The sequence below is a fragment of the Pongo pygmaeus genome, chromosome 23 (assembly GCF_028885625.2).
Source record: "Pongo pygmaeus isolate AG05252 chromosome 23, NHGRI_mPonPyg2-v2.0_pri, whole genome shotgun sequence".
Classification (NCBI taxonomy): Eukaryota; Metazoa; Chordata; class Mammalia; order Primates; family Hominidae; genus Pongo; species Pongo pygmaeus.
Window position 1 is genome coordinate 41,685,222 of NC_085931.1, and position 22,106 is coordinate 41,707,327.

The 22,106-nt window shown below is 47.9% G+C and overlaps 1 protein-coding gene and 1 long non-coding RNA gene across 8 annotated transcripts in view; both read left to right on the forward strand.

Annotated features, from left to right (window-relative positions):
• OSBP2 (oxysterol binding protein 2) overlaps window positions 1-22,106 on the forward strand; it is a 215,827-nt gene that overhangs the window by 77,882 nt on the left and 115,839 nt on the right. The gene's annotated exons all lie outside the window — the stretch shown is intronic.
• Window positions 1-22,106, forward strand: part of LOC129023541 (uncharacterized) — a 38,973-nt gene that overhangs the window by 2,337 nt on the left and 14,530 nt on the right. Inside the window, exon 2 of the long non-coding RNA XR_008496837.2 lies at window positions 4,056-4,154. This is a non-coding gene — a long non-coding RNA (uncharacterized LOC129023541). The remainder of the gene's footprint in view (window positions 1-4,055; window positions 4,155-22,106) is intronic.

Genomic DNA, 22,106 nt, shown 5'->3' on the forward strand with positions numbered 1-22,106 from the left:
CGTGTCCTGGCCCTTGGGTCTTGGTCTTCGGGTTGCAGAATGGAGGGAGTGGCCTCACCTAAACCCTCCAAAAAGTAGATGGTCAGACTCTCTTCCCTTCAAACTCTTCTCTGCCCTGACTCACACCTGAGCCATTTCATCCAGTGAGACTGAGGGAGGAGTGAGGGAGTCCATGTTTCCCCTCCATGACGCCGGGACGGGAAGCTGGACTCAGTCTCTTCCACATGGCCAGGAAGGGGAGTACCTGACTGCCCATCTTGGTTTTGGGAGAGAGAAAAACCAGTGCTCAGTCTGGGAAATGAGGGTTTGGGGGATTGTGATAAAATAGAGGACAGGACTCTGCAGGTCAAGGACAGAGGTGCATCCCAAGGGCTCTCTGCAGGCAGGGCCAAGTGGCTCACTCTTTGCAGCTTTGGCAGCACCTTGGATATAGTTGCTGCTCTGTAAACGTGTTGATTGACAGAGGTGCAGGTAAAAACCTCAGAACAGTTGGGCTTAAGGATGCTACAAGAAAACTCTGGGATGGGATTTAATTTTTTTTTTTTAACTGTTGTTGTTATCAGCCTGGCCAACACGGTGAAACCCCGTCTCTACTAAAAATACGAAAAAAAAAAGAAAAAAAAAATTAGCTGGGCGTTGTGGCACGCACCTGAAATCCCAGGCACTCTGGAGGCTGAGCCAGGAGAATTGCTTGAACCTGGGAGGCAAAGGTTTCAGTGAGCTAAGGTCACACCACTGCACTCCAGCCTGGGCAACAGAGCGAGACTTTCTCTCTCTTTAAAAAAAAAAAAAAATGTTGTTATACAAAATAAACAGAAGTGAACAGAAGACTCTCAGGAATCGTCACATACCTGTCACCCAGATGCCACAGTTACCAGCTACCAGCTCATGGCCAGTCTTGTCTCTATGCCTCCATCCTCTTCCTCCATCTCTATCATTTTGAAGCCCATTGCAGAGGTCATAGCATCCCATTTGTTAACATGTCTGGATGTATCTTTAAAAAATCAGAATTCCTTTTTTTTTTTTTAACATAACCAAAGTGCTATGATCATATCTAACAAATTAACAGTGGGTTGGAATGAAGTTTATTTTGGAGCCAGTCCTCTCCCTGTCTTAGAGAGTTTGCAGGAAGTAGAAAAGGGAATGCAGAGGGCTGAGAAAGGGGCCGCACATGTGCTTCCAGCAGCCAAGCTGGGCTCTGTTCAGCTCAGAGAAACCAAAGAGAGGTTAACAGCTCTCAGTTGGGAGAGGATCTGGGCCCTTCTCAAGGAAGGAGGGCTGGGCGTTGGCAAGATGTGTCTTCTGACCCTTGGCCTCATCAGGGGCCGTGCAGGGTAAAGGGTGAGAGGCGTGGGTTGGGGAGTTGCTAGTGAGAGCACAGTCAGTTCCCAGGTATCCACGTTAGGAAAAGGAAGAGCCACCAGAAAGCAGCATAGGAAAATGATGGTCTTATTCTTTAGGAGGTGTGAACAATTTGGTTTTAGATGTGACCCTATGACCCATACAGATGGCTGCGGCTTACCCCGAGAGACCTGTATAAATCAGTGCTAACTGAAAGAGGCCCAGGGTAAATGGGTCACTCCTGAGTTTGAATGCATGTGCAGAGCTCAAAGGAGATTGATGTTCAGTTCTCAGAGAAACTGAGTTGGGTTTTCACCCTGGGGGTGACAGCGTTTGTCCTGAGCCCCTCCTCATGAGACTTTAGCCTGCCACTCAAGCCCAGGAGCCAGCCCAGAAGTGGCCACCTTATTTCAGTAGAAAAGTAGGTGTTATGGAATATGCCTCTGGGGTGGGGGTTCTTATGAAGAGGTCAGAGCATAACAAAAGTGGTTGTCTGTAGTTTAAAACATTCTTGTGGCTGGGCATGGTGGCTCATACCTATAATCCTAGCACTTTGGGAGGCCAAGGCGGGCAGATCACTTGAGGTCAGGAGTTTGATACCAGCCTGATCAACATGGCGAAACCCTGTCTCTACTAAAAATATAAAAGTTAGCTGGGCATGGTGGCATATGCCTGTAGTCCCAGCTACTCGGGAGGCTGAGGCAGGAGAATTGCTTGAACCCGGGAGGCCGAGGTTGCAGTGAGCCAAGATCGCACCATTGCACTGCAGCCTGGGGGACAAGAGTGAGAAACTCCATCTCAAAAAAAAAACAAACAAACAACAACAACAACAACAAAAAAACCAAGAGCATTGTTGCCATTAAGGTAGTTTAAGCATCATTCTCCTGCCAGGGCAATTATCTTGATTGTTAATTGTTTCCTTTGTAACTAGAGGGCATAATAGCACTTTCCTTTGTAATTATCAGATTGGAGTTTATTCTTTGTTGCCGTTTAGGTGTTAACCTTCACGTGGATCTGTAGGCATGAGCACCGGACTCTGATGCAGGCAAGGCTGTCAACTCAGGATGTCACTAATTCCAGAGGTGGAGGGCCCCAGGGTCCAGACCGGATGCCTGACCTAAGCCTGAGGCTGGCAGGACTGTGACATTTCCCTGGGGTACCCCCTGCATTTCACTTTGCCAGTTTGAGCTTTGACTGGAGATGGTCATGGAAAGGTTGAGGCTGAGTATTCTGGGCTACGGAACTAGAAGGCTGGGCTCTGAGGGAGCTCCTCGGTCAGTTTGCTGAATCACAGTACCATGCCTGGTGGTATGAACAAGTATGGCTTAATAAAAGGGACACAAAATTTGGGATCCTGATGTTGCTCTTGAGTCGCTGTGTGAACTTTGGACAAGGCCGTCTCCCTCTCTAAGCTCCAATTTCTTTGCCCATCACAGGGACAAATAATGTCTGCATAAAGAGATGGTTGTGAGGGTAAATAACAACAACAATAATATTTTTTAAATTAGGCTGGGCACAGTGGCTCACACCTGTATTCCCAGCACTTTCGGAGGCTAAGAAGAGCAGATCACCTGAGGTCAGGAGTTAGAGACCAGCCTAGCCAACATGGCAAAACCCGGTCTCTACTAAAAATATAAAAATTAGCTGGGTATGGTGGCACGCACCTGTAGTCCCAGCTACTCGGGAGGCTGAGGCAGGAGAATCACTTGAACCCGGGAGGCAGAGGTTGCAGTGAGCGGAGATTGCACCACTGCATTCCAGCCTGGGAAACAGAGAGGGACTCTATCTCAAAAACAAAAAGATGTTAAATTAAATTAAATAATACAAAACAAGTCTAGGTGAGAGGGAAGCACGTGGAACAGCTTCCAAATGCCAGTCGTCATCACTACCATTCCAGGCTCTTCAGCTCAGGTCCTTACTTGACAACAGATCTGTGTGTGATGGTCTCATGCATGTGGGATATCTTCTACCCACACTGGATACACCTCCATAGACAGTGATATGGTTTGGCTGTATCTCACCCAAATCTCACCTTGACTTGTAATAATTGCCATGTGTCAATGGTGGGGCCAGGTGGAGATAATTGAATCATGGGGTGGTTTCCCCCATACTGTTCTCATGGTAGTGAATAAGTCTCACAAGATCTGATGGTTTATGAAGGGGAGTTCCCCTGCACATGCTCTCTTGCCTGCTGCCATGTACGATGTGAATTTGTTCCTCATTCACTTTCCCCCATGATTTGTTTTTTTGAGATGGAGTCTCGCTCTGTCGCCCAGGCTGGAGTGCAGTGGTACAATCTCAGCTCACTGCAACCTCCGCCTCCCAGGTTCAAGCAATTCTCATGCCTCAGCCTCCCGAGTAGCTGGGATTACAGGTGTGTGCCACCATGCCTGGCTAATTTTTGTATTTTTAGTAGAGACGGGGTTCACCATGTTGGCCAGGCTGACGAACTCCTGACCTCAAGTGATCTGCCCATCTCGGCCTCCCAAAGTGCTGGGATTACTGGCATGAGACACCGGGCTGGCTGCCTTCCACCATGATTGTGAGGCCTCCCCAGCCATGTGGAACTGTGAGTCCATTAAACCTCTTGCCTTTATAAATTACCCAGTCTCAGGTGTCTCCTTATTAGCAAGATGAGAATAGACTAATACATACAAGGATCTGTTTTACTAATTAGTTTTTTAAAAATTATTTTTTCATGGTTTTCTATCCAGGGTCAACTGGTGGCAGGGAACAAAACCCCGCTGAGACTGGCTGAAACACAAGTGGGGCCTGTGCTCAGGGTGCAGGAAGTGGAGCATCCAAGGGGAGAGGTGTGTCCACAGCTGCTCTCTCTGACACCCCCATTTCTGGTTCTCTCCTGGTGTCCCCTCTGTGTCCTTTCCCTCTGTAGCCTGGTTTCTTTGTTCCTCCATAATTTCGTTCTGTAGGTGGGCCTGGCCTGCCCTGGCTCTTGCCTGGCCTTGTGGTGGCCATCTCTGCCTCCAGCTTCAAATTCTTAGGTAAGAGCCTCTGGCATAGCTCAGAGCAGGTTCCCTGCCCTGGCCCAATCCAGCATGGTCATTGCGGCTGCTTGAGTCATCTCGGCTCATTGCAACTTGCCACCTTCCAGGTTCAAGCGATTCTCCTGCCTCAGCCTCCCAAGTCAAAGCAGGGCAAGATCATGCCTGAGGGGCCACCAAAGTGTATATAGCGAGGAAGCCTTATATCCTGTCCCCGTTGCTGGGTCTTCCTGAGACTTGGTCTCTTCCAAGAAGCCTTCCATTACCACCTCTAGTCCTCTCCCTGCCATCGGCAGGAGGGCAGGCAAAAGTCGTTTGGGCTCCGTGTCCACTGAGGCTGCCCCCTCACCTGTGTCTAGCCCAGGCCAAGGAACCATGGTGGGCTCAGACCCTCCTCTGGAGGGAAGGCCAGGCTGACAGGCAGGCATGACAACCATAGATTGTGGAAGAGAAACCTTGGAAGACAAGGCAAGTTGCTGAAGGCACAGGCAGGAATCCTAGAAGCTTCCAGAGGCTCCAGAGGGGCAACCTGGGGTGCTGGGGAGGGCCTGATGAGCACAGGAAGGGCTGAGTCCAGTGGAGGCTGGCTTTTGGCAGCACAGTGGTGGCCCCTGTCCATGTATGGCACACCTGAACACAGTGGCACCAGCAGCCCAAGGCTTCCATGTGGTTCCAGAGCCTTGGGCTGGTGTGAGCTACTGTGCTTCTCTGTAGGGGCCACCTGCAAGTGGGGGTGCCAGTAGGTGGGCTCCAGGCTGGCTTCGTTTGTCAGCCTAGGTTGCTTCTCTTGTTCTGTGGCCAGTGGTCTTTGGTGAAGGATATCTGTTTGCAACATGAGATCCATCCACCGCAGATGATTTGAAAACCACTGGTCCAGAGCTTCCACCTGAATCGGGATTAGCTATAGAAACTGAGGCTGAGCTTGAAGGTGGGAAGGGCTCGGGCTTGGGCTCAGGCTGTGGCAAGAGGCAGGACCTGGCTGCTTCGTGATCTCCCCTGCTGTCCGCGGCTTGGAGCCAGCTCTCCTTCCATGGAAAGGACAGAGGCTGCGCTCGTCCACAGGCCTCAATGCCTAGACACAGAGGGAACATTCTCTCCAGCCCCCAGATGTTTGGTGTGCACAGTGCCACGCCAGTAGCCTGCCTTAGTCCAGGTGACAGCAGAGAAGGGTACAGGGGCCATCAGGCAGCTGCAAGCCAGAGAATCAGGCCAGAGACAAGCCCCTGGGGCAGGCTGTGCTCTGACCTTGCAGGCTGGAGTTGGCGATTCACTGTGGCCTCAGGCACTGCCCTTTGGAGAGCCTGGGATGGATCCTGCAAGTTGGGACTCCTGTGGGTGAGCTCTGGTTTCAGTGACTGAGTGGTGGGTTTCCCTTCCCCCACAGCAGCCACCTTACATTTTTCTTCAGAAGACGGTCAGAAACACTTGACTTCTCAGAAATGAGATAACCTCTCCTGAGGAACGAGGGTTTTCATTTTAATTAGGCCCTTGAGTCTTGGTACCTTGCCTGCCGTGGAAGACCTGCAGCCACAAATGAGCCCATCTTTCTTTGTCACTGTTAAGCACCAGAAGCGGGGAGGCCAGGCTGGCCCGTGGGATGTCTTGTCATGAATGAGGCAGCTCTGTGTCATAGAGAACTCCTGTGCAGAGATGTTTTGTGAGCTCAGCCAGAAGTGTCACCTTCAGAGCCTGGCCACAGAAGCCCTCAAGTCCTACCTGTCCTAGGAGCAGCCCTGCTGGCTCTGGGCGAGCCTGGGACTGGTTAGGCCTGGCTTTGAGGCCACTCTGAGGTCTGGGTTTCCCTCTCCTCAGCTGAGTGATGTCCTCTGTGGCCTCTGCCTCTCTTGGCCTCAGCGCCTCAGCTGTTAGCTGGCCTGAGCCCCATGCACTGTGAGGTGTCACATACCACACGGGGAATGGCTGCTCTTGTTAACTGCATTTTTTTTTTTTGAGATGGAGTCTCACTCTGTTGCCCAGACTGGAGTGCAGTGGTGTGGTCTTGGCTCACTGCAACCTCTGTCTCCTGGGTTCAAGCAATTCTCCTGTCTCAGCCTTCCGAGTAGCTGGGATTACAGGCCGCCTGCCACCATGACCGGCTAATTTTTGTATTTTTATTAGAGACGGGGTTTCACCATGTTGGCCAGGCTGATATCAAAATCCTGACCTTGTGATCCACCTGCCTCGGCCTCCCAAAGTGCTGGGATTACAGGCGTGAGCCACCGAGCCCAGCCTGTTAAACACATTTTGTTTGTTTGTTTGTTTTGAGATGGAGTTTCACTCTTGTTGCCCAAGCTGGAGTGCAATGGCACGATCTTGGCTCACTGCAACCTCCACCTCCTGGGTTCAAGCAATTCTCCTGCCTCAGCCTCCTGAGTAGCTGGGCTTACAGGTGTGCGCCTGGTCCCGAACTCCTGACCTCAGGTGATCCGCCTGCCTAGGCCTCCCAAAGTGCTGGGATTACAGGCATGAGCCACTGCGCCTGGCCTCTTAAACGCCTTTTTATCCAGGACACCCTCCTGACTCCCCAGCCCAGGTCGGCTTCCCACGTAGTGGAAAGAGTGCTATACGACTCCTTCATAGCACCCACCCCAGTTGCACTGATTATTCACCTGTACAGTTATTTAGTGTTTGACTTCCCTGATAATCCATAGCAACAGGAGGGTGAGGATTGTGACAACTGGCTTGCCACTGAATGCCCAGTGCCTACCACCCTGCTTGTCTCAGAATAGACTGCTCGAATTATTTGTTGGAGGAATGGGGGAGGGAAGGAGGGAGAGAGAGACTGCATGAATGAATGAGTGTGAGAAGTGAGCACTGGTGCTCTGGCCAGACACGGTGGTCACTTTGGTCCACAGGCTCTGGGTGTAGAGCCTCTGGGTCACTTGGATAAGCAGTCTCGGGGTCCTCACAGAGCCAGCTTGGAAGAGCAAGTCCTTCCAAAGGATATCGCTGAGTGTGGGAGGCCATGAGGGACTTCAAGGTGACTCCAGAGAGCCAAGCTGGAGAGGCACTCCAGCAGGGGCAGTGGAGTCCTTAGCAAGGGGCAGTCCAGTGGCAGTCACCATATTAGCCCTCCAGCTGCTGCCATTTGTGTGAAGCGCAGTGGTGGCCAGGGATGCTTGGCTGTCGTAATAACACAGGTGTCTGAGTTTGTACCTATGCAAGATCAATGCTTAATGGTCTTCCTCTGAGGACCTGTGTCATAGGTGGTCAGGACAGTCCTGACCACCAATGAGAGGTGGCTCATAAGAGAGAGAAGGCAAGGCTTGGACTCCCCAGGGGGGCTGGGCCCTTCCTTGGCTACGTAGCTGTGGTGCCTGGGCAAGCCCACCAACTCCTCCAAGCTCTAGCTGCCTTATCTCTAAAATAAGGATAGTTCCAGCCCTAGCCTACCTGACATCCACTGCGGGGACAAATGAGTGTGTGCTGGCGAAAGGGTTGCCTAGGATCACCATTGGAGTTGTTGTCATTTATAGGGGTAGCCAACAATAAAGTTGGGCCCTTCTCAACTCCTCTGTGAGGTGATGCTCATTGTGGAGGGCATTGTCATTGGAGTAAGTGCCCAGGCCTCAAGCTAGCCAGTGGTTTGTGTTATGAATGCGCCACCACCTGGGGCCCTTCAGTCAGAATGCTAGGAGCAAAAGGTGTGTCCCTAAACATTTCTGCCTTTTAAGAAAACGCTTCAAGTTTTGTAAAAATATTTGATGGAAAAAGAAAAGCACAGACCGTGCAAATCTCCTCAAATCTACTCACCCAGCAGTAATGACAGTTAAATCTTTACTAAGTATTCCAGACAATCTAGATATAGAATTTTATATCAGTGGGAGAATCCCAATATTTGGTTTTATAACTGAGTCATTAAACTTGACAGTATGTTGTGGCTATTCCATGTCAATGAGTATACATCTGTGGCACCACTTTTTCTAAAAAGATAAATTTTATTGTGTATGCTTAGGGCATTCAATAGATAATAAAATGGTTACCAAACAATGAGTAACTATGTGAGATGATAGCATCACTTTTTATAGTATTTTATTATGGAAAAGATCTAACATTTCTATGCATGTAGATATACACGTATATGGTCCCCATTCTCATCACTTAGCTTTCAATAATGTTCAATTATGGTCAATCTTATTTCATCTCAGCCCTTCCTATTTCCCCCGTTATTACTATTTTAATATTGTGATAAATACATACGACATTGAATTTACCATTAAAGGCATTTAGTACATTCACAGCGTTACATGGCCATCACCTCTGCCTAGCTCCAGAACATTTTCATCACTCCAAAGGAAACCCTGCACCCACTAAGCAGTGACTCCCCATTTCCTCTCTCTCAGCCCATGGCAACCACTAATCTACTTTCCCCGCTATTATTTTACAGCAAACCCCATCTGTGCACATTTCACCGTGTATCTCTAAAAAACAAGGAGTCTTATAAAAACATAAATTCGACCAGGCGCAGTGGCTCATGCCTGCAGTCCCAGCACTTTGGAAGGCTGAGGCAGGCGGATCACTTGAGGTAAGGAGTTCGAGACCAGCCTGGCCAACATGGTGATACCCCTTCTCTACTAAAAATACAAAAAAAAAAAAATTAGCTGGGCGTGGTGGTGGGTGTCTGTAATCCCAGCTACTTGGGAGGCTGAGGCAAGAGAATCGCTTGAACCTGGGAGGCAGAGGTTGCAGTGAGCTGAGATCGTACCACTTCACTCCAGCTTGGGTGAAAGAGTGAGACTCTGTCTCAAAAAACAAACAAACAAAATAACTCATAAACTCAAGACCACGATCCTACCTGAAATCACAATTCTTTAATATCATTGTTCAAATACCTAATTATAAATATCATTGTTTTCAATTTTTAATTTTTGTGGGCACATATAGGTGTGTATATTTATGGGGTACATAAGATGTTTTTTGTGGGGAGGTTGGTTTTTTTTCTGAGACAGTGTCTTGCTCTGTTGCTCAGGCTGGAGTGCAGTGGCTCCATCTCTGCTCATTGCAACTTGCTGCCTCCCAGGTTCAAGTGATTCTCCTGACTCAGCCTCCCGAGTAGTGGGACTACAGGCAGGCACCACCACAGCTGGCTAATTTTTGTATTTTTAATAGAGATGGGGTTTTGCCATGTTGTCCAGGCTGGTCTTGAACTCCTGGCCTCTAGTGATCTTCCCACTTCAGCCTCCCAAAGTGTTAGGATTACAGGGGTGAGCCACTGTGCCCAGCCTCATTTTTCTTTTTCTTTTCTTTTCTTTGTTTTTCTTCTTTTCTTGAGACAGGGTCTCACTCTGTCACCCAGACTGGAGTGTGGTGATGTGTTCTCAGCTCACTGCAACCTCCACCTTCTGGGCTCAAGCAATCCTCCCACCTCAGCCTCCAAAGTAGCTGGGACCACAGGTGCATGCCACCATGCCTGGCTAATTTTTGTATTTTTAGTAGAGATGGGATTTCACCATGTTGCCCAGGCTGGTCTCCAACTCCTGAGGTCAATCGATCTGCCCGCCCCTGCCTCCCAACATGCTGGGATTATAGGCGTGAGTACTGCACCTGGCCTAATAAATATCACTGTTAATGGTGCATGATATTTCATTAAATAGATATAGCATACTTCACTGAAACATTTTTGAAAATGTTTGCCAGTTCATTCAGTTGCATTCTGGTTGTTGGCAATATTTCTCTATTATCAACAGAAGGCACTGGAACAAGCATTTCTATGCTCACTTTTTTTTTCCTTTTCTTTTTTTGGAACTGGTGTGGTTATTTCCTAAGGGTAAATTCTTAGAAAAAGGATGGCTGGGTCAAGTGCATGCTTCACATTTTGATACTGCTGCTGAGTTATCTTCCATCAATGTTGTTCCAGTTTACACTCCCCTTGGCAGAAAATGCATGGCTTAGTTAAGGGAAGATACTTCCTGGAAATATTCACATTAATCCTTTCCCATAGCTCAAGTAAAGGTACCACTACTGCCTAAGACCATGGGAATGCACCTCTTGCATCAGCATGACCTGGATGTGAGACCTGGAGTCAAAGGAGATCATTTTGGAGCTTTAAGATCTGACTGCCCCACTGGATTTCAGGCATGCCTAGGGCCTGTGGCCTCTTTGTTTTGGCCAATTTCTCCCATTTGGAATGGCTGTATTTACCCAATGCCTGCACTCCCATTGTATCTAGGAAGTAACTAACTTGCTTTGGATTTTACAGGCTCATAAGCAGAAGGGACTTGCCTTGTCTCAGATGAGACTTTGGACTGTGGACTTTTGAGTTAATGCTGAAATGAATTAAGACTTTGGGGGAGTGTTGGGAAGGGATGATTGGTTTTAAAATTTGAGGACATGAGATTTGGGAGGGGCCAGGGATTGGATGATATGGTTTGGCTGTGTCCCCACTCAAATCTCATCTTGAATTCCCACATGTTGTGGGAGGGACCCGGTGGGAGGTGGTTGAATCATGGGGACGGGTCTTTCCTGTTCTGTTCTCGTGGTAGTGAATAAGTCTTACAAGATCCAATGGTTTTTAAAAAGGGGTGTTTCCCTGCACAAGTTATCTTCTCTTATCTGCTGCCATGTGAGATGTGCCTTTTACCTTCCACCATGATTGTGAGATCTCCTCAGCCATGTGGGGCAGTAAGTCTATTGAACCTCTTTCTTTTGTAAGTCTCCCAGTCTTGGATATGTCTTTATCAGCAGTGTGAAAACGGACTAATACAACTACTCTTCCATCTGTAAAGAAATGCCGGGTTACACTGGGCTGAGGGTCTCCCAGATGCAATAGCAGCTCAAGGCCATTGCTTGATAACCAGATGCTGGAGAAAAATGCCATAGTGCCCACAGTGACAGCCCATGCAGCCCTTCTGCTAAGGGAGGGCCGGGAGCAGTCAGAGAGAGTGATGGCAGCAGCTGGGGAGAGCAGGCAGACAGAAAGCACTATTAGTGAAGCTGGGCTGGTTCACACATGTGCTCATCAGTCTGGAAGCCCAGGAAGCCGGTGGGAGGAAATCGATGCTCTGTCTTTTGGAGGAGAGGGAGGAAGAAGGAATTGGTGAAGAAAATGATCCTCCACTATTCACTTCAACTTGATTTTCTATGCTATTAAAAATGTTATAGTGACATTAAAGGAGTTTATTTATTTGTTTGTTTATTTATTTATTTATTTATTTGAGACAGAGTTTCACTCTGTCACCCAGACTGGAGTGCGGTGGTGCAATCTCGGTTCACTTCAACTCCGCCTCCGGCTAATTTTTGCTTTTTTTTTTTTTTTTTTTTTTAGTAGAGATGGGGTTTCACCATGTTGGCCAGGCCATGGTGAAATAAAAACAATGCCATGATCCTAGCCATTGCTGTTTCTTCAGGACCTGCTCATACTGCCTGTGTGCATGTGCACACACACACACACACGCGCACACACACACACGTACACACGCACACGCACACACATGCACACACACACGCGCGCACACACACACACGCACCCCACTGACAGCGCTGCGACCACCACTGTGTTCTCCTTTCCCTGGGCATTCCAGCATCAGCATGCTGGCTGCTCTTCAGTTTTTGTTGTCACTTTCTGCTTTTGCTTCTGCTCTGTGGAGAGCCTGGCCCCAGTTTTCTTATCCTGCTGTCCAGTGGTTGGACACTTGGGCAGCCTGCGGTTACGGCCTGTTATAACACCCACTGCCATGTCCATGCTTGGAGCTCCCTTTCATTGTTAACACTTCTCTAGGGAAAATTCTATTGGGTAGTGGATGTCAATGGTATTGTGGCTCTTGATTTCCCCTGTCCTCTAGCCCAGTTGTTTTAAAAAACAGAAGTGAGTGCCTCCCCAGGAAGGCACAAGATATCCACTACAGTACGAGATGAAAACATTAGAAGTTCTATTCAAACTGATTTATGGCCGGGCACAGTGGCTCACCCCTGTAATCCCAGCACTTTGGGAGGCTGAGGTGGGTGGGTCACTTGAGGTCAGGAGTTCAAGAGCAGCCTGATCAACAAGGTAAAACCCCATCTCTACTAAAAATACAAAAATTAGCCAGACATGTTGGCAGGCACCTGTAATCCCAGCTACTTGGGAGGCTGAGGCAAGAGAATTGCTTGAACCTGGGAGGCAGAGGTTGCAGTGAGCCGAGATTGCCCCACTGCACTCCAGCCTTGGCAACAGAATGAGACTCCGTCTCAAAAAAAAAAAAAAAGTACTGATTTAATTTTATCTTTTAAAGTTTTTTGGTATATACATATAGATAGATAGATAGATAGATAGATAGATAGATAGATACAGAATTTCGCTTTTTTGCCCAGGCTGGAGTGAAGTGGCCTGATCTCGGCTCCCTGCAACCTCTGCCCGCTGGGTTCAAGTGATTCTCCTGCCTCAGCCTCCCGAGTAGCTGGGATTACGGGCACCCACAACCACACCCGGCTAATTTTTTAAAAATTTTTTTATTTTTATTTTTTTTTATTTTTAGTAGAGACAGGGTTTTGCCATGTTGGCCAGGCTGGTCTTGCACTCCTGACCTCAGGTGATCTGCCTGCCTTGGCCTCCCAAAGTGCTGGGATTACAGGCGTCAGCCACCATGCCTGGCCTTAAAATTTTAGTTTTTGTATATGTTGTATAATATACATAAAGTGTAAGTCAAGTAGTACAACATATGTATAATCTATAAACCATTATTCATATACTGAGGGTTCATGTTTTTTGGATGGGGACATTTGCAAATGCCTCCAGAAGGTGGTCCTGAGCGGTATGGTCACCTAGCACATTCCTGCCTCAGCCACTTGGCCTCCCTTCCCTTCCTGGGTACAGTTGCAGCTGCAGGAGCTGGACAAAGTAACCCCAAGTGACAAGAACCCACATCTTGTCCTTCACTGAGAAAGCGCCAGAGAAAAAAGTACCTTTTTTTGAAAGTATCCTCAGTTCCTTTCCAGAATGAAGAAGAAATAGAGCTGAGGGGACAAAGGAGGGGTCCAGCCTCATGCTCGAGGTCTGGGGACCCAGAGAACCCTCGGCCCCTTTGGTGGCTGGGTGGTCTTCCCCGCGGTGAAGGCTGGTCCTTGCTGCCCACCCTGGCCCACCTGGGCAGCCCCTGCCCTCTGCGCCTCTCTCCCCACAGCTTGTCTTCCCTCCTCAGGCTCTCTCTTGCCCTTTGGTGTTCCTTTCCTCATTGTTTTTCCTTTTAGATGTGCATTTCATGTGTGCCAGACAGATTCTCATTCTGTATGAAGCAAAAACCTTTCATCTATTTGTAGTCAATTCAAAGCCAAATCAAGATGCCAGAACTGAAGGATCATTCAGGCTGAGTGTTCAGTCCTTGAGGGGCCCACAGCCCTGGGCGAGCAGAAAGGCACTGTTATTCAGCATTATTTGAAAACCACAAGTTGCCTGGTACCATTTCTTGCACCCCAGTGCTAATGCTTCTGCTGCAAATATGCCACAGTGATCCATTTCCTCTCAGAATGTGGCACAGTGAAGATCCAGTAGCATGTCCTGTGAAAAATTTCATCCAGCAGTGCCACAGCTGCTGAGGAGTCAACCTCATCTGTGAGTTTTCCTCAGCCCGTGCTATGTATAAAGAACCCGACACGCATGACACGGAGTAAATGTCACAGCTCTGTGACTCTGGCATTTTCCACATTGTTGTAATGCACCCAGGCTACTAAGACTTCACTGAACTGTTTTTTGTTTGTTTGTTTTTTGTTTTTCTTGAGATGGAGTCTCACTCTGTTGCTGAGGCTGGAGTACAGTGGAGCGATCTCAGCCCACTGCAACCTCCGCCTCCCAGGTTCAAGCAATTCTTATGCCACAGCCTCCCGAGTAGCTGGGATTACGGGCGCCCGCCACCACACCCGGCTAATTTTTGTATTTTTAGTAGAGACAGTGTTTTGCCATGCTGGCCAGGCTGGTCTCGAACTCCTGACCTCAGGTGATCCGCCCGTCTTGGCCTCCCAAAGTGTTGGGATTACAGGAGTGAGCCACCCCGCCTGGCCTACAACTAAACTGTTTAAATTGAACTCCTTTGGCATTTGTGGATCTAAGGTCTGGTGTTTCAAACAACTCAAAAGTAAAAACCTCCAGTGGGCTGACCAGGGAGCTGGGCTTTCGCAGGAGGTGGGAGGCCTGACCACAGAAGGTTCTGTGCCTCATGTACAATTTTTGTTTTAATATTTTAAATGTTTTTTTTTTTTTTTTCTTGAGATGGAGTTTCGCTCTTGTCACTCAGGCTGGAGTGCAGTGGCGTGATCTCGGCTCACTGCAACCTCCACCTCCCGGGTTCAAGCAATTCTCCTGTCTCAGCCTCCCAAGTAGCTGGGATTACAGGCACCCGCCACCATGCCTGGCTAATTTTTTTTTTTTTTTTAAGTAGCGATGGGGTTATACCATGTTGCCCAGGCTGGTCCTGAACTCCTGACCTCAGGTGATCCACCCACCTCGGCCTCCCAAAGTGCTGGGATTACAGGCATGAGCCACCACACCTGGCCAATGTTTTTGTTTTTTACATCCACCCATACACATAAGAAGGGAGTATGGAAGTCATGCTTCTCTCGAAAAGCAGCAGCCCTGCTCTCCCCGCCTTCCTCTCTTTCCATCCTGCTCCCCAGGGCAGCCATTCCTGACTTTAGTTAATGCCCTGGTTCATGCCACACACTGAGTCATTTGTCCTGTGGCTCAGGCCCCAGCCTGAGGTGTGTGTGTTTGTGGAGAGACACAGGAACACCAGCTTGAGAGGGTGATGTGTGATCACAAATGGAATCCTATCTGATATACCTCTGCCTCCTGCAAAGATCCAGGGGATGTGAATGGTGGCCCTGAGTGGACTCAAGTGGGCTGACTAGGGAGCCGCATCTGTCCAGTAGGGGAAGGTGGGGACTGGTGGCAGAGTGAGCCAAGAGAACACTGGGTTTCTAGCAGGAGACAGGAGGTCTGACCACAGGAAGGTTCTGGGCCTCCAGTCTCAACAGGCTTGCAGTGATTTTCCCAGCTGGAGGATGTGGGAAATGTAGAGTTTCCTGATGGACAACCACTCTTTTTGTTTTCAATCCATGTCTTAAAAACCAAAATTAGAGACTTGGCGCAGTGGCTCATGCCCGTAACCCCAGCACTTTGGGAGGCCGAGGTGGATGGATCACATGAGGCCATGAGTTCGAGACCAGCCTGGCCAACATGGTGAAACCCCATCTCTATAAAAATACAACAATTAACCAGGCGTGGTGGTGGGCACCTGTATTCCCAGCTATTCAAGAGGCTGAGGCAGGAGAATCTCTTGAACCCAGGAGGTGGAGGTTGCAGTGAGCTGAGATTACACCACTGCACTCCAGCCAGGGCGACAGAGTGAGACTCTGTCTCAAAACCAAAAAATCATAACTGGCAAGCAGTAAACTGCCTATAGTGTACAGTCAGATAAGTTTTGACGTTTATGCACCCATGAAACCATCACGACAATCAAGATAATGTACACATTCATCACTCCAGATTCTCTTCATGCCCTTTTGTAATTCCTCCTCAGCCCCTTCCACCTCCTGCAGACAACCACTAATCTACTTTCTGGTGTGATCGTTTGCATTTTCTAGGATTTCTTTTTTTTTAATTCACCATGTTGGCCAGGCTGGTCTCGAATTCCTGACCTCAGGTGATCTGCCTCGGCCTTCCAAAGTGCCAGGATTACAGGCGTGAGCCACTGTGCCCAGCTGCATTTTCTAGGATTTCATACAAATGGGATTGTACTGCAAGTACTCTAGTTGGCTTTTGTCACCCAGTGTAACTGTTTTGAAATCAGTCTGTGTTGTTACCCGCGTCACTAGTGTGTTGCTTTTTATTGCTGAGTAGTGTTCCATTGTGTGGACGCACCACAGTGTGTTTATCTGTTGCCTGTGGATGGACATTTGAGGTGTTTCCAGGTTCAGCCATAACAGAGCTGCTGTGAACATTTGCGTACAAGTCTTTCTGTGGACATACATGTTTTTTTATCTTGGGTAAATATTTAGGAATAGAATGGCTGACTCATAGGGTACATATATGTTTAACTTTTTAGGAAATTGCCACATCGTCTTGGAAAGGGATTACACCATTTTACATTCCCATAAACGGTGTGACAGTGTCCCAGGCTGGGGGACAGAATCAGCCGTCCCAGGACAACCCGAGGAAATGTCAAACACAGGTTCTCCTGATGAGCAATACTTATTTTGCCTTTTCAAAAATGATTGTATGTTTTCTCAGGCATGACAGTGTCTGATATGTCCTTTCTGCTTCAAAGAGTAGGGAACCTGTGGCTTTTTTTTTTTTCTGGAGAAAAGGCAAATTATTGTGTATACAGGGAGAATCACAGGGCAATTGCCCAGGAACCCGTGTGCATATGGTCCTATTCATTGGTATCTGGGGGAATTTAGTGAAGGCAGCTCACTGCAGACACAGGATCTTGCCTCTCAAGGTTCTGCCTGTTTTCATTCCCTGAAGACATAAAATACCACATCTCAGAGGCAGGGAGTCTTATTCAGAGAGCTTTTTTTAATTTTTTTTTTTATTTTTTGAGACGGAGTCTTGCTCTTTTGCCCAGGCTGGAGTGCAGTAGTGCGATTGCAGCTCACTGCAACCTCCAAACCTTCACCTCCTGGGTTCAAGCTATTCTCCTGCCTCAGTCCCAAGTAGCTGGGACTACAGGTGTGTGCCACCATGGCCGGCTAATTTTTGTATTTTTAGTAGAGACAGGGTTTCACCATGTTGACCACGCTGGTCTCGAACTCCTGATCTCAAGTGATCCACCCACCTTGGCCTCCCAAAGTGCTGGTATTACTGACGTGAGCCACTACGCCAGGCCAGAGAGCATATTTTGTCTAAACGTAAATTAATAACTGCAATACCGATAATACTATTGCTTCCCAAATCTGCCTGGTCATGTAAAAGCTTTGCTGTTGGGAATGCTTGCATAACAATGCAACTTATGGCGATTTCTTAGAAATAGAAAAACCGTGACACCTCAATGCAAATGTGCCTTTTCTCAACCTGGTGCTCTTGCTCGCAACATTGCCCCTTGACCCTAGAAGCTTCCTAGGGCAATGCCTAGTTAGGTAAACCAGCTGGTGCTGAAGAGGAGAGCTTGGGTCTGGGAAATGCCCATTGTAATCACTTGGGACCGTGTTACTTGAAAGTGGCCTTCAGCGTGTATCTGCAGAATGATTGTTTCCTTCCAGGAAGAGGCTTCAGAAGCAGGGATGGCATCTTTAGGACTGACATAGGTTTCTACGGTCATGTCCTGAGTAGGTAGTTTCATAGAGCCCTCTGTTTTTTAAAATACTGCAGATACAAATCCTAGATTTTCATTCTTAGCACTAGAATGGCATCTCCAGAAACAGATTTATGTATTTGTAGGAATTCACTTAGTGATAAAAGTACCATTCAAATCACTTGGAAAATAAGGAACCGTTCAACAAGTGTGATTTATTTATTTATTTATTTATTTATTTTATTTATTTATTATTTTGAGACAGGGTCTCTCTCTGTCACCCAAGTTGGAGTGCAGTGGCATGATCACAGCTCACTGTAGCCTTGACCTCCTAGGCCCAAGTGATCCTCTCACCCCAACCTCCTGAGTAGCTGGGACTACAGGCACATGCCACCATGCCTGGCTAATTAAAAAAAAAAATTTTTTTTTAAGACGAGGTCACACTGTGTTGCCCAGGCTGGTCTCAAAGTCCTGGGCTCAAGTGATCCCACTACCTTGGCCTCCCACAGTCCTGAGATTACAGGCGTGAGCCACCGTGCCCAGCTGACAAGTATGCTTTTAATTGCATCCTTCTGGAATTTGTTTTTCTGCAAGTTGTGAGAAAGGCATCTAATTTTTATGTTTTCCAAAAGTGTATCTGATTTTCTCAATAGCATTTACTCTGATTTGGAATACTCGTCTTCATTGATATTTTATCGATTCCTGTGCCTGTTTAATTACTATAGCTTTATAATATAATTTGACAGCTGGTAGAATAAATCCTCCTCATTTTTTTTTTGAGATGTGTCTTGCTCTGTCGCCCAGGCTGGAGTGCAGTGGTGCGATCTCAGCTTACTGCAACCTCCACCTCCCAGGTTCAAGCAATTCTCCTGCCTCAGCCTCCTGAGTAGCTGGGATTACAGGCGTGCACCACCAACGCCTGGCTAATTTTTTTTATTTTTAGTAGAAATGAGGTTTCACCATGTAGGCCAGGCTGGTCTTGAACTCCTGACCTCAGGTTATCCGCCCACCTTGGCCTCCCAAAGTGCTGGGATTACAGGTGTGAGCTACCGCACCCAGCCTCCTTTATTGTTCTTTAATTTTTAAAATGTACTGGAGTTTTCTCTTCCATGTAAATGTTAGAATCAGCTTAAGCTGTATTAAAAATACCTCACTGGGATTTTGTTTGGCATTACATTTTAATTGTAGATTTAAATTTTCCTCTGTAACCAATGTAATGTGTGGGCCCTGTTTTGGAGCACAGAGTACCTCGCACACATTAATGCTTAATCTTTCTGGCCGGGCACAGTGGCTTATGCCTGTAATCCCAGCACTTTGGGAGGCCAAGGCAGGTGGATCACCGGAGGTTGGGAGTTTGAGACCAGCCTGGCCAACATGGTGAAACTCCATCTCTACTAAAAAAAAAAAAAAAAAAAAAAAATTAGCTGGACATGGTGGCTGGTGCTTGTAATCCCAGCTACTCAGGAAGCTGAGGAAAGAGAATCACTTGAATCCAGGAGGTGGAGGTTGCAGTGAGCCAAGATCGCGCCATTGCACTCCAGTGTGGGTGACAGAATGAGACTTTGTCTCAAAAAAAAAAAAAAAAAAAAAAGCTTAATCTTTCTGATTTAGAAAATTTGCTTTCTTGCTGAATTTTATAGAGGTTAGTGATATGATTTCGCTCTGTATCCCCACCAAATCTCATCTCAAATTGTAATCCCCACATATCGAGGGAGGGACCTAGTTGGAGGTGACTGGATCATGGGGGCAGATTTCCCCCCTGCTGTTCCAGTGATAGTGAATGAGTCCTCATGAGATCTGGTTGTTTGATAAGTGTCTGGCACTTCCCCATGCTCCTGCTCTCTCTCTCCTGCTGCCTTGTGAAGAAGGTGCTTCTTTCTCCTTTGCATTCCACCATGATTGTAAGTTTCCTGAGGCCTCCTCAGCCATGCAGAACTGTGAGTCAATTAAACCTCTTTTCTTTATAAATTACCCAGTCTCAGGTAGTATCTTTATAGCAATATGAGAATGGACTAATACAGTTTGTGTGTGTGTGTGTGTGTGTGTGTGTGTACAGAAGTTTTGCTCTGTTACCCAGGCTGGAGTGCAATGGCACAATCTCGGCTCACTGCAACCTCCACCTTCCAGGTTCAAGCAATTCTCCTGTCTCAACCTCAAGTAGCTGGGATTACAGGCGTGTGCCACCACGCCCAGCTAATTTTTTGTATTTTCAGTAGAGATGGAGTTTCACTATGTTGGCCAGGCTGGTCTCGAACCCCTGACCTCAAGTGATCCACCCGCCTCAGCCTCCCAAAGTGCTGGGATTTCAGGTGTGAACCATTGCACCTGGCCTCAGTTAGTATATTTTAAGTAAGTTAATATTTACAATAAATATTGACTGTACATCTCTCTGTGCCAGACAGCACTAGGAGGTGAGGAGTCATGGAAAACAAAAATCAATGACACCTGCGAGAGACCCCACTGCCTGCTGCGGGGAGACAGACAAACCAATACAAAATCATGATGCAATGGCCCAATGCTTCACCATGGTGAAAGGCACACAAGGAGAGGCACCTAGCCCAGTTTCGAGGGTCGGGGAAGGCTGCCTAGAGGAGGTGATATGTAAGCTGAGATCTAAAGGGTGAGGAGGAATCCACTTGTTGAAGATAGGAGGAGTACAATTTGAAAATGAGGCCCAGAGGTTGGGGAGATCCTGGCTGTTCAGAGAGCTAAAGACACCTCATTGGTGGCAGGAGCAGAGGGCGGGGATGGGGTGGGGTGGGGATGCCTCAAGATGAGGCTGGAGAGACTAGCATCAGGAAAGTTGTTTTGTTTTGTTTTGTTTTGTTTTGTTTTGTTTTGTTTTGTTTTGTTTTGTACAGTCTTGCTCTGTTGCCCAGGCTGGAGTGCAATGGTGCAATCTCGGCTCACTGCAACCTCTGCCTCCCAGATTCAAGCGATTCTCCTGCCTCAGCCTCCCGAGTATGTGAGACTACAGGCACGTGCCACCACACCTGGCTAATTTTTTGTATTTTTAGTAGAGGCAGGGTTTCACTGTGTTAGCCAGGATGGTCTCGATCTCCTGACCTCGTGATCCGCATGTCTCGGCCTCCCAAAGTGCCGGGATTACAGGCGTGAGCGATCGTGCCCGGTCAGGAAAGGTCTTACCATTCAGATTCTACACCTGTGTTAGTCCGTTCTCACGCTGCTAATAAAGACATACCCAAGACTAAGTAATTTATAAAGGAAAGGGGTTTAATAGACTCACACTTCAGTATGGCTGGGGAGGCCACCGGAAACTTACAGTCATGGCGGAAGGGGAAGGAAACATGTTCTTCTTAACATGGCAGCAGGAAGGAGACGAATGAAAGCTAAGAGATGGGAGAAGCCCATTATAAAACCGTCAGATCTCGTGATAACTTACTATCATGAGAATAGAATGGGTGGGGGCCGGATGCGGTGGCTCACGACTATAATCTCAGCACTTTGGGAGGCCGAGGCGGGTGGATCATTTGGGGTCAGGAATTCGAGACCAGCATGGCCAACATGGTGAAACCCCATCTCAACTAAAAATACAAAAATTAGGCGGGCATGGTGGTGCATGCCTGTAATCCCAGCGAATCGGGAGGCTGAGGCATGAGAATCACTTGAACCCGGGAGGTGGAGGTTTCGGTAAGCTGAGATCGTGCCACTGCACTCCAGCCTGGGTAACAGAAGGAGACTCTGTCTAAAAAGAAAAAAGAAAAAAAAGAATAGCATGGGGGAACTGCCCCCATGATTCAATTATCTTCCACAGGGTCCCTCCCACCATGGGGATTATGGGATTACAATTGAAGATGAGATTTGGGTGGGGACAGAAAGCCAAACCATATCACCACTGGCTCTCGAGTATCAAAAGAACCTTGGAAGGGTGTTAGCTGGAGCATGGTACCCTTGGAGCAAGGCAGGACAGTGGCCAAGGGGCCTGTGGGTCTTAGTGACAGATGGTAGTGTCAGAGGGTCTTGACAGTGGGAAAGGACAGAAGCATGGAGATTGAGAGCGCTTCAGTAGGCAGAGCCAAGCTCCATGTGTGGGCCTAACTGAACAGGACTGGGGTCTCAATCATGTCATTTACCAGCCATGTAACCTGGAACAAATAACCTCCCCCATCTTCAGTTCCTTCATTTGAAAACTAGGGCTGTTGTGAGGGTGTGTGAAGTGTCAGCACCATACCTGGCCCATATGGGCTCAGTACAAGTGACAGTGATGGTGATGGTGGCGACAGTTTGATCAGCTGCAAAGTGTCTTCTCCTGCTGAGTAGGAAGAGGAAGAGGACGGGAGTGCTACCATCTCCTTTTATATACAGTTTCCCCAGTGCCATGTTAATCATTCTGCAGTTGCTGCCAAAGCACTGGACACAGAATCCTACCCAGTTCCCATGGAAGATTTTCCTCCAAGGAGAATCCAGCAGTAGAGAGAGGCCAGCCGTTTGCAACATGGGGAGCTTTCACTCAGAGCCCTCAGTCAAACAGCCAGAATGAGCTCTGGGGCAGCTGACAGGCCAGCCAAGGCCTCTCATATGATTTAATCTGACAGATACA